Source organism: Lissotriton helveticus, chromosome 9 (assembly GCF_964261635.1).
Source record: "Lissotriton helveticus chromosome 9, aLisHel1.1, whole genome shotgun sequence".
In the NCBI taxonomy this organism is placed as follows: domain Eukaryota; kingdom Metazoa; phylum Chordata; class Amphibia; order Caudata; family Salamandridae; genus Lissotriton; species Lissotriton helveticus.
The window spans coordinates 288215893-288229688 of record NC_136070.1 but is presented as its reverse complement, the minus strand read 5'-3'; positions in this window follow the sequence as shown (position 1 = coordinate 288229688).

Sequence of the window (13796 nt, the reverse complement as noted above, 5' to 3'; positions counted from 1 at the left end):
CTAGGTGTAATATTCTGAACCCAGCAACACTGCTACCTGATTCACACTTTTGCAGAAGTGAAGGAAGAAGGCGAACATGATTGTATCAACCTGACTGAATACAGTACATAACCACGCCCAGACATAAGCGAAGAGCCTTTAATAAATTCCGAATATGAGCTATTTGTAGATGGCTCGTGCATGAGACATGAGGAAGGAGGTTTGAGTGCTTCCTACACAGTGTGTACTTTGGGGGGTCCAATTGAAGCATCCTATTTACCTGGAGTCAAGTCTGCACAAGTAGATGAATAGGTTGCATTACCAAAGCTTGCAAATTTGGGAGAAATTGGAAAATAACCATTTACACTGACAGCCAATATGGTTACGGGGTTGTGCACGACTTTGGACAGCTTTGGATGCAAAGGGAGTTTCTGACTTCTTCAGGTACTCCTATTAAAAATGGTCATTATGTAAAAGATTTGCTTGAAGCAATCCAATTGCCAAAAAAAGTGGCTGTGGTCAAGTGTGCTGCTCACCAATATCTGGTAACCGATATGCTGACCAGTTAGCCCAACATTGTGCCAAATTTAAAATGGCTGTAAGCAAGAACATTGAAGCGGGTGGAAACAGCTGCCAACTTATGTTGCTTGATGGTGTGAGAATGTGGGGAAAAGTGAGAGATTTGCAAAATGAAGGAGAACCAAAGGAAAGGGAAGATTGGAGAAAGATAGGTTGACAGAGAAGGGATGAAGATGTTGTCATTGTTTACCTTGATGGTAGGCCTGTGTTACCAGACTGTATGTTTGCTCCTATGGCTAGGATGTACCACGGAGATTCTCATTTGGGAAGAGATGCCATGATACGTTTGATCAAGCCTGGCTCCTCGACCGGACCACCGACAACATGACCGCCCTCAAACACGCTACCCGCAAGCACCACCAGCTCATCCGCACCACCAAGAAGAAATCCCTGAAGGAACGACTGGACAACAACGCCCACGACAGCAAAGAGTTCTTCACCATTGTCAAGGAGTTCTCCAACCCCAGCACCGGCACCAACGACATCACTCCGTCACAAGACCTCTGCGACTCCCTCGCCTCGTTCTTCCACCGCAAGATCGCCAACATCCACAACAGCTTCGGCGTCCCACCCACGCACCCAACCGTCGAACCAACGCCCCCCACCGCCACCCTTCGCACCTGGACCACGGTGACCACCGAAGACACAGCCCGCACGATGAACACCATCCACTCCGGATCACCGACCGACCCCTGCCCACACCACGTCTTCAACAAGGCCGACTCCACCATCGCACCCCAACTCCGGAACATCATCAACGCCTCCTTCAACACCGCCACCTTCCCGGAGAGCTGGAAGCATGCCGAGATCAGCGCCCTCCTGAAGAAACCTACAGCGGACCCCACCGATCTCAAAAACTTCCGCCCCATCTCGCTCCTCCCTTTTCCTGCTAAAGTCATCGAGAAGATCGTCAACAGACAGCTGACCGCCTTCCTCGAGACGAACGGATCCCTCGACCCCTCACAGTCCGGCTTCAGAGCCAACCACAGCACCGAGACCGCCCTCATGGCAGCCACCGATGACATCCGGACCCTGCTCGACAAGAGGGAAACAGTGGCCCTCATCCTCCTGGACCTCTCCGCTGCATTCGACACGGTCTGCCACCGCACCCTAGTCCAGCGCCTCAGCAACATCGGTATCCAAGAGAAGGCACTGGAGTGGATCATCTCGTTCCTCGCCGGAAGAACACAAAGAGTCCGCCTCCCCCGTTTCGCTCCGAGGCCACCGAAGTCATCTGCGGCGTCCCGCAAGGATCTTCACTCAGCCCCACCCTCTTCAACATCTACATGAAACCTCTCGCAGCCATCGCACGCCAGCACAGCCTCAACATCATCTCTTACGCCGACGACACCCAGCTGATCCTCTCCCTCACCAGAGACCCCGACACCGCCAGAACCTGCCTACACGAAGGGATGAAAGACGTCGCCGAGTGGATGAAGGACAGCCGCCTGAAACTGAACTCGGACAAGACGGAAGTCCTCATCCTGGGATCTTCGCCCTCCGCCTGGGATGACTCCTGGTGGCCCCCAGCCCTGGACACCGCACCCAAGCCAACCGACCATGCACGCAACCTGGGCTTCATCCTGGACCCCTCCCTCTCGATGACCAGACAAGTCAACGCCGTCTCCTCATCGTGCTTCAACACCCTGCGTATGCTTCGCAAGATCTTCCGCTGGATCCCGACCGAGACCAGGAAGACTGTCACCCAGGCACTAGTCACCAGCCGACTGGACTACGGAAACGCCCTCTACGCCGGAACCACAGCCAAGCTACAGAAAAGACTCCAGCGCATCCAGAACGCCTCCGGCCGACTCATCCTGGATGTCCCCCGACGCAGCCACATCTCCAGCCACCTGAGGAACCTGCACTGGCTCCCCGTCGACAAGAGGATCACGTTCCGGCTCCTCACCCACGCACACAAGTCTCTCCACGACCTGGGCCCCAAGTACCTCAACGACCGCCTGACCTTCTACACGCCCACCCGCCAGCTACGGTCCACCAGCCTCGCCCTCGCAGCCGTACCACGCATCCGAAGAGCCACCGCCGGAGGAAGATCCTTCTCTTACCTGGCTGCCAAGACTTGGAACTCCCTCCCCATCCACCTTCGGCTGACCCAGGACCATCTCGCCTTCAGGAAACAACTCAAGACCTGGCTGTTCGAGCAGTAGCATACCCCTCCCCCAAGCGCCTTGAGACCCTCCCGGGTGAGTAGTGCGCTATACAAATGGCATGATTGATTGATTGATTGATCAGACAGTCATGGTTCAATGTGAAGTTCAGGAACATAGCAGAAGCACTTTGCCACAGGTGTTTAATTTATCAACAAATGAATCCTGGGAAGAAAACTGTAGTGTTACCAGGAAAGATTGGGAAGGCAGAAGGCCCCTTCATATGATTACAGATTGATTTCATTCAGTTACCCCCTTGTTGAGGATTAAAATACATCCTTGTCATTGTCTGCCTGTTTTCAAAATGGGTGGAGGCTTACCCCACACGTAGGAATGATAGCATCACTGTAGCCAAACTCCTTCTCAGAGAATTCATACGACGTTTCGGTTTTCTAGTAACGATTGAATCAGACCGAGGCTGTCATTTTAATTTGTGAAGCATTCAACATTAAGCAAAAGCTGCACTATGTATACCGCCCAGAGGCTTCTGGAGTGGTAGAACAACTGAATGGCACAATCAAATCAAGATTGGGAAAGATGTATGAATCTACCCGATTAGAGTGGCCAGATGCTTTACCTCTTGTTCTGATGGGACTCAGAAGTATTCCAGACCGGAACACAGGCTTGAGTCCTCATGAAATATTGATGGGAAGAGCAATGAGACAAGCATGGGTGCCAGGACACAAGCTGATAAATATTTCTGATGATTTAGTACTGGAGTACTGCAAAGAACTGGCTGACCAAGTGCGTTCTATCTCTCACCAGGTTGGGGAAGATGCTGTCGCCAGACAAGCAACTCCAGCACATAACCTTAACCCAGGTGATTGGGTAGTGTTAAAGAAACACACTCGAAAATCTTGCCTTGCACCAAGGTGGGGAAAGCCACGTAAGTTATCTTAGTTACCACCACAGCTGTAAAATGCGAAGGAGTTCCATACTGGATTCATGCCAGTCACACAAAAAGAGTGACTGAACCTGATGAAACTAAAGCTGAAGGTTGTGCAGCTGAGGGGTCACAAGATATCGATCCTGAAGTAGCTGAAGAGAAAACAACCGAGCAACAGTCAGGATGATTGGATTCCAGTAGTCGACATACCTGCAGAATACATGAGAACCAGAAGTCAGACTTATTTAGACGTTCAGAGTGATAGTGAGGACGAGATAGGTCTAGAAGAACGTACTCAGATTACAGAAATTCAAGCCAGTAGTAATTCTGACGAGGACCAGATAAGGAAAGATCAGAATACTCAGACAAACAACACTACCCTAAGAACTCCAGAATCTGAGGAGGGACAGCTAGGAATTAGGGTGTGAGCTCAGGCAGAAGAAAATCAAGGGTTTGAAGAGCTGGAGTAAGTCCAGATAGCTGTAGAAAAAAGTGTTCAGGAAGAAGAAGGTGAAACAAATCAAAATCAAAGTCAAATTCAGCAGACACCTGAACAAGGCCAGATTAGTAACCAGGCAGAAGAAACCGAAATAAGACCTGGACCTAGTCAGATAGAGAAGGATTCAGAAGACAGCATTGAAATAGATGTGCCACAACTAAATGAAAATAAAAGAGCTCTTGAAGAAAGGCAGAGCACAGTGCCAGCTAAAAGACTCAGAAAAGGAGATAAGTGGCCTAGGTTTGTCAAAAGACTGAGATTTCGTCTAAAGACAATAAATGAAGAACCAGAACAAGTAAATGAAATAACAAGTCAAGCTGGACAATCTACAGTACAACTAAGAAGGAGAAGTCCACAATTGAAAAGACTGAATAAAAAATTCAGAGGCCCTGAATGTACTTACATCGTCCTTGACTTGTTGTCACCACCTCATCTGACCCCGGGTTCCTGTTCGGGGCCGGACCGCAGTGTTTCTGGTCCAGAGGAGGGGGCTCGGTCACTGTTTTTCTGCCGGTCGCGCTGCTCTGAGGGCGGAGAACTACATCCCCCAGCCTGCACCCTGAGGCTCTCACTGCAGCATCACCTGCAAGCGCCCGGAGGTGCTTATATCGGCACTACGCCTCCCGCAGCGCAGGACGCGCGCGGGCGAAGCCCGGGCCAAGGGCGGGCCCGTCCTGCGCCCGTCCACAACAGGAAGAGCCAGGGCAGGGCCACCTCCTTTACATTTGTCATTGGCCATTTTCTGTGTGGACTAAATTGTACAGACTACTAAGCCGTGATCATTTGAAAGGTACTGTTTGACCATTAAATCAATAAGAACTTTGTAATTGCAAAACCGCCTTTTGAACGGTGATATTATGGGCAAAAGGAAAACCATGGAGGGGATAGGGGGGGCAGGAGTAAATTCCATGCAAGGTCCTAGAAAAGCCAAGAAGATTAAGAAAAATAACAAGAAGATCCCGAAATCTGATGTCATGCTTATGGACCGTATAGAAAATCTAGTTAGCGATTGTGAAAACTTGTTAATTGACTCACAAACCCATGCATTGCACACAGATGACCCTCCTGAATTCACCCAGGCTCCTCTCATCCATATACCAGAGATGTTCTGAAAGTTCCCCGGCTTAAGTAATAAATTGCCCTGTTCTGATCCTAGTTCATCTTCGCAGAGATTATCCCAGAGATCATCTCAGCGTTTGGACCAGCAGGGGCCGAGTCATTTGGAGCCTACCGTTGTAGTGTGCTCCAACCGGTTCGTGGTACTCGCGGATGAATTAGCCACCAGTAACTACGTGGCAGCACACGGACAATTGGAAGCCCAAAATAGTAGCCAACTTGGGGGGGAACTTGACCTGGGGAGTAGATCCATGCTCCTTATATCAATGATAAAATTGCTAACAGCGGATGTGAGGGATTTAAAAACATTAGTCATAGATCTCAAAGCCTCATTAGCAGTCCAAGCGCCTCAATCGTCCCCTAGTGTTAATCCACCTATTTCGCAGCATGCAGACTTATGGCCAAAAAAACACACACAGATAAGTAGATCATGTCTCACAACTAATCTTTCACTATCTACTACTTCATCCCAAAAAGTAGGGCTAGCTAGGAGTGCTGGGATACCAGCACATGGTAGTAAACAAGCTAGCGTTTGGCCTACTCTATCTCCCTCTATCCCTCAGATACATTTAAAGAAAACAGCAGCACCTTCTGCTGGATGCCCATCCCATTCTACCCAGAAAGTTTACATGGTTAATGTCCCTAAGGCGGCGGGTCGGGAATATGGGGACTCACTAGGCAATAAGGTCACACACTGGATTATGTCCAAAAAACAATCGAGGAAGTACAGAGGCAGTGGTGATAGAATCACCCTCCAACAAGCTATAGATAACCAATGGGATTCTATCAATGTGAAGAAAGTGAATATTTTATTCGTTTTTGTAAGTTATAAGGTGAAGACCTTGGTGTCTATAAGCAGTGAGGAGAGCTCTCTTTGCGTGTGGCAAAAAGGGAGCACTGTGTGCTTTTAAAATACCCCTCACACACTATGAATCCCATAGTGTCATGCTTCATCATTGGGGTCTTCCAGTCCCTCTACGGGGCTGGGCGTGCTGCGACCTACGAACTACGCGGGAGCACTTGGTTATTGACGATAGGCTATGTGTAGTGTGAGGACAGTGATAAGTGATAGGGCTAGGGACCTACTTAAGTGTAATGGTGATAGAAGGGAAACTAAAAATTCCCTGGCTAGTAGAAAAAAATGATTTATTAACTTCTCTGGCTGGGAACAGTAAAAAGGGGGGGATAAAAAGTAGAACGAAATACGTTAGCTACTTGGTCGACATGGCATGTTTCGTAAGCAGTCCCCTCCTGCTTACTCATCAGGACCTCTGTTGGTCCCTACTAACAATACTCAATTCTAAATAAATGCCGTATGCCTAACGTCCTAAACTTTGTAGCAAAAATCAGCTACTCAGTATTGCTTCAGGGCTTGAGTGGGCCCCCTGTGAAGCGCAAAAAAGGTTGACCTATTGTGGTCCCTGTGAATAGAAAAGGGAGAGACAAAAAATAAAATTTTGTAAAAACACAAAAAAAGAAACTTTTCACATAGTGTTAATGACCAGCTAGTTTGTGTGGGTCACTTTGTGGCATAGTATCCATGCAGATGTTGAGTTCATTGTACTCATAGTTATTCCGAAAAAAGACGGACTGTCGATGTCTATCTTGATAATCTTGGTACAGAGGGTATATTGGCCATCCTAAATCTCACACAAAATAGTACACACACTTCACTACATTCCACACACATATTCTACAGCGATCCCATGTCATGTGGGTCTCATCGTAAAAAAAGAAACCTAAATACGAGGTTCCAAATGGCAAATAAAAATGACAATAGAGAGACAAATCACTCGTTCGTTTTCTAAAAAACAAACAGAAAACTTAGGGCATCTCTTCGTGAATAAATGCATCTGACATATACATACAGTTGTTTCACATGTTGCGTGCCCCATGAGCCTGCATCTTAGGGTTATAATCGGCGGTTTACTGTAAAGAAACAGAACACAGTACAGTCACTCGAAATGCTTATTCTCTAGTGCAGCCCATTCATAGCGTATGATCAGGTTTTTTAAAGACCCATGATCTAGGTCTAACTTACGTGCCCGCTTCTAAAAAAATCTTTACAACAAGGGGTGGTGATGGACAGAGTCTCTGAATTAAGCAGAATACTCTCACCCAGTCAAGAGATCAGGGCTAAATCCAACACCGTTTTTTAGCTCATTGCACCATCCCAGTTTCAGAACCTGGCTGTATGCAAATTAGTCTGTCCCTGGCCCAGTGCATCATGGGAACAGGGCAGACCAGACTACAAAAGCCAATTCTTACACTGGGAAGGAAACAAGCTTCCGGGGACCGGTTTCTGGCATTTCAGCCGTCTTCGGCCCGGCTTGCTTGAATCCTGATGGTGCAATGAGCAAGGGACTCACATCTGAGTATACCCTTCCACGCTTAGGGTGGACAAAAATATTTACAACAAGGGGTGGTGATGGACAGAGTCTCTGAATTAAGCAGAATACTCTCACCCAGTCAACAGATCAGGGCTAAATCCAACACCGTTTTTTAGCTCATTGCACCATCCCAGTTTCAGAACCTGGCTGTATGCAAATTAGTCTGTCCCTGGCCCAGTGCATCATGGGAACAGGGCAGACCAGACTACAAAAGCCAATTCTTACACTCGGAAGGAAACAAGCTTCCGGGGACCGGTTTCTGGCATTTCAGCCGTCTTCGGCCCGGCTTGCTTGAATCCTGATGGTGCAATGAGCAAGGGACTCACATCTGAGTATACCCTTCCATGCTTAGGGTGGACAAAAATATTTACAACAAGGGGTGGTGATGGACAGAGTCTCTGAATTAAGCAGAATACTCTCACCCAGTCAAGAGATCAGGGCTAAATCCAACACCGTTTTTTAGCTCATTGCACCATCCCAGTTTCAGAACCTGGCTGTATGCAAATTAGTCTGTCCCTGGCCCAGTGCATCATGGGAACAGGGCAGACCAGACTACAAAAGCCAATTCTTACACTGGGAAGGAAACAAGCTTCCGGGGACCGGTTTCTGGCATTTCAGCCATCTTCGGCCCGGCTTGCTTGAATCCTGATGGTGCAATGAGAAAGGGACTCACATCTGAGTATACCCTTCCACGCTTAGGGTGGACAAAAATATTTACAACAAGGGGTGGTGATGGACAGAGTCTCTGAATTAAGCAGAATACTCTCACCCAGTCAAGAGATCAGGGCTAAATCCAACACCGTTTTTTAGCTCATTGCACCATCCCAGTTTCAGAACCTGGCTGTATGCAAATTAGTCTGTCCCTGGCCCAGTGCATCATGGGAACAGGGCAGACCAGACTACAAAAGCCAATTCTTACACTGGGAAGGAAACAAGCTTCCGGGGACCGGTTTCTGGCATTTCAGCCGTCTTCGGCCCGGCTTGCTTGAATCCTGATGGTGCAATGAGCAAGGGACTCACATCTGAGTATACCCTTCCACGCTTAGGGTGGACAAAAATATTTACAACAAGGGGTGGTGATGGACAGAGTCTCTGAATTAAGCAGAATACTCTCACCCAGTCAAGAGATCAGGGCTAAATCCAACACCGTTTTTTAGCTCATTGCACCATCCCAGTTTCCGAACCTGGCTGTATGCAAATTAGTCTGTCCCTGGCCCAGTGCATCATGGGAACAGGGCAGACCAGACTACAAAAGCCAATTCTTACACTGGGAAGGAAACAAGCTTCCGGGGACCGGTTTCTGGCATTTCAGCCGTCTTCGGCCCGGCTTGCTTGAATCCTGATGGTGCAATGAGCAAGGGACTCACATCTGAGTATACCCTTCCACGCTTAGGGTGGACAAAAATATTTACAACAAGGGGTGGTGATAGACAGAGTCTCTGAATTAAGCAGAATACTCTCACCCAGTCAAGAGATCAGGGCTAAATCCAACACCGTTTTTTAGCTCATTGCACCATCCCAGTTTCAGAACCTGGCAGTATACAAATTAGGCTGTCCCTGGCCCAGTGCATCATGGGAACAGGGCAGACCAGACTACAAAAGCCAATTCTTACACTGGGAAGGAAACAAGCTTCCGGGGACCGGTTTCTGGCATTTCAGCCGTCTTCGGCCCGGCTTGCTTGAATCCTGATGGTGCAATGAGCAAGGGACTCACATCTGAGTATACCCTTCCACGCTTAGGGTGGACAAAAATATTTACAACAAGGGGTGGTGATGGACAGAGTCTCTGAATTAAGCAGAATACTCTCACCCAGTCAAGAGATCAGGGCTAAATCCAACACCTTTTTTTTAATCATTGCACCATCCCAGTTTCAGAACCTGGCTGTATGCAAATTAGTCTGTCCCTGGCCCAGTGCATCATGGGAACAGGGCAGACCAGACTACAAAAGCCAATTCTTACACTGGGAAGGAAACAAGCTTCCGGGGACCGGTTTCTGGCATTTCAGCCGTCTTCGGCCCGGCTTGCTTGAATCCTGATGGTGCAATGAGCAAGGGACTCACATCCAAGTATACCCTTCCACGCTTAGGGTGGACAAAAATATTTACAACAAGGGGTGGTGATGGACAGAGTCTCTGAATTAAGCAGAATACTCTCACCCAGTCAAGAGATCAGGGCTAAATGCAACACCGTTTTTTAGCTCATTGCACCATCCCAGTTTCAGAACCTGGCTGTATGCAAATTAGTCTGTCCCTGGCCCAGTGCATCATGGGAACAGGGCAGACCAGACTACAAAAGCCAATTCTTACACTGGGAAGGAAACAAGCTTCCGGGGACCGGTTTCTGGCATTTCAGCCGTCTTCGGCCCGGCTTGCTTGAATCCTGATGGTGCAATGAGCAAGGGACTCACATCTGAGTATACCCTTCCACGCTTAGGGTGGACAAAAATATTTACAACAAGGGGTGGTGATGGACAGAGTCTCTGAATTAAGCAGAATACTCTACCCCAGTCAACAGATCAGGGCTAAATCCAACACCGTTTTTTAGCTCATTGCACCATCCCAGTTTCGGAACCTGGCTGTATGCAAATTAGTCTGTCCCTGGCCCAGTGCATCATGGGAACAGGGCAGACCAGACTACAAAAGCCAATTCTTACACTGGGAAGGAAACAAGCTTCCGGGGACCGGTTTCTGGCATTTCAGCCGTCTTCGGCCCGGCTTGCCTGAATCCTGATGGTGCAATGAGCAAGGGACTCACATCTGAGTATACCATCCACGCTTAGGGTGGACAAAAATATTTACAACAAGGGGTGGTGATGGACAGAGTCTCTGAATTAAGCAGAATACTCTCACCCAGTCAAGAGATCAGGGCTAAATCCAACACCGTTTTTTAGCTCATTGCACCATCCCAGTTTCAGAACCTGGCTGTATGCAAATTAGTCTGTCCCTGGCCCAGTGCATCATGGGAACAGGGCAGACCAGACTACAAAAGCCAATTCTTACACTGGGAAGGAAACAAGCTTCCGGGGACCGGTTTCTGGCATTTCAGCCGTCTTCGGCCCGGCTTGCCTGAATCCTGATGGTGCAATGAGCAAGGGACTCACATCTGAGTATACCCTTCCACGCTTAGGGTGGACAAAAATATTTACAACAAGGGGTGGTGATGGACAGAGTCTCTGAATTAAGCAGAATACTCTCACCCAGTCAAGAGATCAGGGCTAAATCCAACACCGTTTTTTAGCTCATTGCACCATCCCAGTTTCAGAACCTGGCTGTATGCAAATTAGTCTGTCCCTGGCCCAGTGCATCATGGGAACAGGGCAGACCAGACTACAAAAGCCAATTCTTACACTGGGAAGGAAACAATCTTCCGGGGACCGGTTTCTGGCATTTCAGCCGTCTTCGGCCCGGCTTGCTTGAATCCTGATGGTGCAATGAGCAAGGGACTCACATCTGAGTATACCCTTCCACGCTTAGGGTGGACAAAAATATTTACAACAAGGGGTGGTGATGGACAGAGTCTCTGAATTAAGCAGAATACTCTCACCCAGTCAAGAGATCAGGGCTAAATCCAACACCGTTTTTTAGCTCATTGCACCATCCCAGTTTCAGAACCTGGCTGTATGCAAATTAGTCTGTCCCTGGCCCAGTGCATCATGGGAACAGGGCAGACCAGACTACAAAAGCCAATTCTTACACTGGGAAGGAAACAAGCTTCCGGGACCGGTTTCTGGCATTTCAGCCGTCTTCGGCCCGGCTTGCTTGAATCCTGATGGTGCAATGAGAAAGGGACTCACATCTGAGTATACCCTTCCACGCTTAGGGTGGACAAAAATATTTACAACAAGGGGTGGTGATGGACAGAGTCTCTGAATTAAGCAGAATACTCTCACCCAGTCAAGAGATCAGGGCTAAATCCAACACCGTTTTTTAGCTCATTGCACCATCCCAGTTTCAGAACCTGGCTGTATGCAAATTAGTCTGTCCCTGGCCCAGTGCATCATGGGAACAGGGCAGACCAGACTACAAAAGCCAATTCTTACACTGGGAAGGAGACAAGCTTCCGGGGACCGGTTTCTGGCATTTCAGCCGTCTTCGGCCCGGCTTGCTTGAATCCTGATGGTGCAATGAGCAAGGGACTCACATCTGAGTATACCCTTCCACGCTTAGGGTGGACAAAAATATTTACAACAAGGGGTGGTGATGGACAGAGTCTCTGAATTAAGCAGAATACTCTCACCCAGTCAAGAGATCAGGGCTAAATCCAACACCGTTTTTTAGCTCATTGCACCATCCCAGTTTCAGAACCTGGCTGTATGCAAATTAGTCTGTCCCTGGCCCAGTGCATCATGGGAACAGGGCAGACCAGACTACAAAAGCCAATTCTTACACTGGGAAGGAAACAAGCTTCCGGGGACCGGTTTCTGGCATTTCAGCCGTCTTCGGCCCGGCTTGCTTGAATCCTGATGGTGCAATGAGCAAGGCACTCACATCTGAGTATACCCTTCCACGCTTAGGGTGGACAAAAATATTTACAACAATGGGTGGTGATGGACAGAGTCTCTGAATTAAGCAGAATACTCTCACCCAGTCAAGAGATCAGGGCTAAATCCAACACCGTTTTTTAGCTCATTGCACCATCCCAGTTTCAGAACCTGGCTGTATGCAAATTAGTCTGTCCCTGGCCCAGTGCATCATGGGAACAGGGCAGACCAGACTACAAAAGCCAATTCTTACACTGGGAAGGAAACAAGCTTCCGGGGACCGGTTTCTGGCATTTCAGCCGTCTTCGGCCCGGCTTGCTTGAATCCTGATGGTGCAATGAGAAAGGGACTCACATCTGAGTATACCCTTCCACGCTTAGGGTGGACAAAAATATTTACAACAAGGGGTGGTGATGGACAGAGTCTCTGAATTAAGCAGAATACTCTCACCCAGTCAAGAGATCAGGGCTAAATCCAACACCGTTTTTTAGCTCATTGCACCATCCCAGTTTCAGAACCTGGCTGTATGCAAATTAGTCTGTCCCTGGCCCAGTGCATCATGGGAACAGGGCAGACCAGACTACAAAAGCCAATTCTTACACTGGGAAGGAGACAAGCTTCCGGGGACCGGTTTCTGGCATTTCAGCCGTCTTCGGCCCGGCTTGCTTGAATCCTGATGGTGCAATGAGCAAGGGACTCACATCTGAGTATACCCTTCCACGCTTAGGGTGGACAAAAATATTTACAACAAGGGGTGGTGATGGACAGAGTCTCTGAATTAAGCAGAATACTCTCACCCAGTCAAGAGATCAGGGCTAAATCCAACACCGTTTTTTAGCTCATTGCACCATCCCAGTTTCAGAACCTGGCTGTATGCAAATTAGTCTGTCCCTGGCCCAGTGCATCATGGGAACAGGGCAGACCAGACTACAAAAGCCAATTCTTACACTGGGAAGGAAACAAGCTTCCGGGGACCGGTTTCTGGCATTTCAGCCGTCTTCGGCCCGGCTTGCTTGAATCCTGATGGTGCAATGAGCAAGGCACTCACATCTGAGTATACCCTTCCACGCTTAGGGTGGACAAAAATATTTACAACAAGGGGTGGTGATGGACAGAGTCTCTGAATTAAGCAGAATACTCTCACCCAGTCAAGAGATCAGGGCTAAATCCAACACCGTTTTTTAGCTCATTGCACCATCCCAGTTTCAGAACCTGGCAGTATACAAATTAGGCTGTCCCTGGCCCAGTGCATCATGGGAACAGGGCAGACCAGACTACAAAAGCCAATTCTTACATTGGGAAGGAAACAAGCTTCCGGGGACCGGTTTCTGGCATTTCAGCCGTCTTCGGCCCGGCTTGCTTGAATCCTGATGGTGCAATGAGCAAGAGACTCACATCTGAGTATACCCTTCCACGCTTAGGGTGGACAAAAATATTTACAACAAGGGGTGGTGATGGACAGAGTCTCTGAATTAAGCAGAATACTCTCACCCAGTCAAGAGATCAGGGCTAAATCCAACACCGTTTTTTAGCTCATTGCACCATCCCAGTTTCAGAACCTGGCTGTATGCAAATTAGTCTGTCCCTGGCCCAGTGCATCATGGGAACAGGGCAGACCAGACTACAAAAGCCAATTCTTACACTGGGAAGGAAACAAGCTTCCGGGGACCGGTTTCTGGCATTTCAGCCGTCTTCGGC